Genomic DNA, 4,679 nt, shown 5'->3' with positions numbered 1-4,679 from the left:
TGGGCGTGCTGGATCCGCGGCGCGAGGGCGCTGCACATATTCGGGGAACGATGTTGGAGGCTTTTGATTTGGGGGCCTCCATGGGACATGGGCCGATTCCGTTGTGATAGGGCGCACCCTGTTTTGGCTCTGGGTTTATATGAACACTCCCTTGCTCGTATAGGTATGTCACTTGGTTTGGACCCAGCATTGTACATGTGTGCGCAAGTGACTCACGGTTTGCCGGCAGTGGTCGAAGACGGGGGACGGCTTGTGGACGTCTGTGCAGTTGAGGTGGAAGAGATTGAGGACCGCTTTACCGTCCTGGTCAGTGGGAGGCAGAGGCGTGCAGAGAGGCGACGATGTGACGTCTTCTCAAATATGCGGAGGATCGGGTCTCGGTCTCACCACCAGACTGTAAGCATTCTTCACAGAGTCGGCAAAGGGGATTACCGCTGTAGTACAGAATACGTCGCCGTGGACGAAGGCATGGCCCTGGCCGATAGCTGGGGCTAACAGACTGCCGGAAGAGAGGACATGCATGTTGTGGGTGTATTTTCCAAACGAATATTGACTGTGTGATTTGTGTTTCGCGTTAGAGTTTCTTGCGAGGGAGGCGCAAACTACCTTAGCAAAGGTAGTTTTGGAGTATATGCACCTGGACTGCAGAGGCAATTCCAATCGAAGTTTACTTCTGTAGGGTGTGAGAGTCTACGAGGAGGCGGACCATGAGGAGGATCTCAGGTGTTGTCGTGTGTGGACGATATGACTAAAAGAAAGATGTGGGTTGAGCGCGTGCACCGGAGGGTGTAATACATGTGTTGTTGTTGCGCGCTGGTGTGATTATATTTTGGTGTGGCTGCTTTGGGATCAATCCGTTGATCGCGTTTTCTTGACACCTTGATCGGGCGTCATGACTACGTTGCCGAGCCTGCTGGTGGCACTGGTTTGTCGACAGCTGGAAAATGTATGCAACCTGAGACACTGTGTAAAATGTTGGGGTTAGGAGGCACTAGTGTAGGCGCACTTATTCCACCATGCTAACGATCACAGCGACTGGCGACGGACGTGATGCATCAAATACAGATGACATAGCGCGAATGGTATGCAGCCTATATCTGAAATACCATCATTTGTACACATGCGATGTAGGCGTGCTATGTGCATTGGTGTCGCACGCTTTAGCTGTGACATCGCAATGGAATCATGAGCAGACACCTCTGGATGAGGGTTGCCTCCCTTATCGAATGTAGCGCAAGCTTGCCACAGACTGAGTATTCTCGCAGATTGAGAATGTGAGCAGACGCGATAACGCTGCTGGTGCAGGTGACCTAGGCTCAGGTCACGCCCGTCGCAAGAGACCACCCAATCCGGCCAGCTGCGCCACCCTGCGAAATCTAAAGGAGACTGTCACGATTGTCACCTGCGCTGTGTATGACTGCGGAATGCTAAGAATGCGGAAACTCATTTGGGCGTTCTACTGTGTTGCCCAAACTGCGTCTGCTGCGCAAAGGCGCTGCGTGTCGGCGATCGTCATGCCTGTTCCTGTATCGGTCTGCACGGTTGACGTCAGAGACCCGTCTCCCTGTCGGCGTTACCGCTGGGTTTCGGTGTCGACTGTATTTTACGGGTGAGGGTGGAGTAGAAAAAGGCGAGATCACGCGCTCACGGTCGCTTCGCGTGACCCGCTCCGTGCAGCGACTGCAGGGAGGTTGATGGTGTGTGTTGGTTTCCGGATGCTTGATTTCCAGATCCTGACTCAATCATGCACGCAATCATCGTGTGAGTGTGGGACGACACCGATGGCGAAAGTGGGTGGCAGCGAACCGGTCAGCTGTTCAGATCGAATGTGGGTAGTGCGTGCCGATGCTTGTGTATACGTCGTGGATCTGTGGCTGATTATGTTTATTTTATGGCTCGCTGATTAGTAAAGCGGTCTGTCTCAGGATGTTGTGACGGGTTCCGTATGTGATGTACACACTTTTTGCCAGTTGCATAGCGCGACCAGAAAACGCATCGCTTGAGATGGATGCCCGTAAGAATACTGAAATAGATGTGATGTCGACCCCAGGTTTGACGACCATCGGGAGTAGTTGTCATATTTTTTATTGACACTGCACATCCAGAACCATACGTGGCAAGGGGACAAACAGCCTCGTGGCAGAACTGGGATAATCACAGTAATCTCAGATTGAGCTATGGATACTGGATTTCCCCGACAGGCTGTAGGTGGACAGTCCAGGATGCGTCAGGTTATGGGCTCGACATTTGCTGATGAGGGGGACAGGTCAACAGTGGTAGAAGCTCTGAGAAGACAGCCCTGGATTACGCTGCTATACTGCAGAGGCCTTTTCATATGTGGTGGGCTACCGTAAAGTTAGAGATATTGACTCAAGAATGGCAACACGGAGGACACTAAGTGGCGTCGTATGTAAGCGTGTGTGTCCGGAGGCGACGCGTGTGTCGTGAAGTGGTGTAATGGGACTGATGTGAGCTTATCTGGTCCCGCGGTCTTTGGAACATACGGTCAACTCCGTAGGCTGGCGAATTGGCGGGGTGATATGTTCACGTAGTCAGCTGTTTTCTGCTTTCCCCTCTTCAGCGTCAAAATGTGCGTTGCCTGAGGATTTGAGTAATCTCAGGAGCGGCAGGCCACCAATACGGTAGCGTCATAAAGCCTACAAATGAGCTTCACGACCGCCTAAGGATGTTGTTACGTCGAATCGGCTTGTGATATCGAGTCAACCACAGACGAACGCCATTGCTCGGCGTGGTTGTGTGTGGTAACGCATGGGAACAGTCTGCAACATTCTTTGAACGTGGAACCTTATCTCCCGTATCGGCGTTCGCACGGTTCCGTCGGCAGCATGGCGCGGCGTCTTGCTTCAGCTTCAGGCAGTATGCACAGCGGGGCTAAAACACTTGTTGCGGGCGACCTAAGGCTCAGGTCAAGCCAGTTCGCAAAAGGGACGAGGAATATGGCGTCTCTCATTCGAATCATGTTAATGAAGGGACGTGTGGCAGGCGATCGCAGTTCTCTCGACATGGGGTGTCTGCTAGATTGTGCTATTCCTGCTCAGATTGTAGGTTCATTATAGACAGTGTATGCGGGCACTGCAGAGCTGTTGCTGAGGGTGAACGTTGTAGGGAAAGTGCATCGGGGACTGAGCAGGCTGTTTGTACAGGATGGAGAGTTCGTGCTGAGGCTGCGGTGACATTGCTGAGGCTGAAGGGTGAGAGCCTAGGGCAGCGGGAGGGCTTGACGGGCGATGGCGGGCGGTAGCGAACGCTGGGGCCTGCGCGAGCGTCACGGTAAAGCAATGATTATGAGATAGGGGAGATTCCGCGTCCGTATATGCGCAAGGGTGGTGCATACCGTTCCAGAGAAGTGATTCGCTGTTAGACTACAGACGTAGCTGCTGCATTAGAGCTGCAATGTTGTAAGAGCCCCAGGACGGTTACTCTGAGGCCAAAGATGACAGGAAATGTTTCGGGATGTGTGTGACGTGCTCGTGAGGCAGATGCATAAATTAAGGGATCTGTGGAGGAAGAAGTGTGGCGGTTTGTCGCTAGCCGCTTGGGCAGGCGTTTCAGTTCTTGTCCTTTGAATTCCGTTCTGGGTGGCGCGGTGCCCTTCTATACCTTGATCGTCTAATGCAGGATGTACGCGTGGACAAGGCCTTCGGATCAGAGCAAAGTCAACTTGATTGCCTTGAAGCGTTGAGGAGCGACGTACCGTTCAAGTAGTGTCGCGGAGGAAAGCCTGAAAAGGTAGAAATCATGCCAATAGATCGTCCCCGCTTTCAATCCGCAAGTTATGTGGACGGCAGAACTCTCTCTAGGCCTGTACGGTGGAAATGTTCAAAAAACGCCTCCCAACTATATCAGCCACTGCACGCGAGGGCCTCGCACCACCTTACTCACTTGGTCCTTCCCCCCGCGCCGCGTGTTCGTTCAGACCTCCGAGGTAGGCACAACCGCTCAGCAGCTGTTGCAGACAGCCTCAAACAAAGACACTGCAAGCGCATGATACCGCCCACTATGGCCGGCTGCGCCGCCCTGCAAAGTTTGAGACAACCTCCACGAGTGACGCACCAGCGCTGTGTATGGCGGCAGAGTGCTGCAAGGATGCGTGGGATCTGTTGCGTGTTACGGCGGGCGCGCCGTCGGAACTGCGTCTGCGGAGCGCACGCACTGTGTGCTGGCTGTCGCGATGCCTGTTCCTGTATCGGTCTGCACGGTTGACGTCAGAGACCCGTCTCCCTGTCGGCGTTACCGCTGGGTTTCGGTGTCGACTGTAGTTTCCGGGTGAGGGTGGAGTAGAAAAAGGCGAGATCACAGCGCTCACGGTCGCTTCGCGTGACCCGCTCCGTGCAGCGACTGTGAAGGGGAGAGGGCTTGTTGGGGTTTGTCTGGCGGCGTAGGGTGAGTATATCGCATGGCTTGCAGTTAGCGTGTGACGTTGGGGCGACGTGGGTTCCATATCGGATATAAGACTTGATTCACTAGGTGTCTAGAAGAACAGTGCAATACTGAGAAACGAACATGGTGGCTGTGTGGGTCACGGAGACTGCACACGCACATATGCCCTTGCGGTGGTCTCGGTCTGAGAGGCGTATCGCGGATGTGCAGATATTGTGTTTTGTCTCGGTGCGTGTGCACTGCGTGTTGATGTCAGACATGAAGAGCGTGGCTAGAGA

The sequence above is a fragment of the Toxoplasma gondii genome, chromosome IX (genome assembly GCF_000006565.2).
Source record: "Toxoplasma gondii ME49 chromosome IX, whole genome shotgun sequence".
Classification (NCBI taxonomy): Eukaryota; Apicomplexa; class Conoidasida; order Eucoccidiorida; family Sarcocystidae; genus Toxoplasma; species Toxoplasma gondii.
This window is presented reverse-complemented; position numbering follows the sequence as displayed.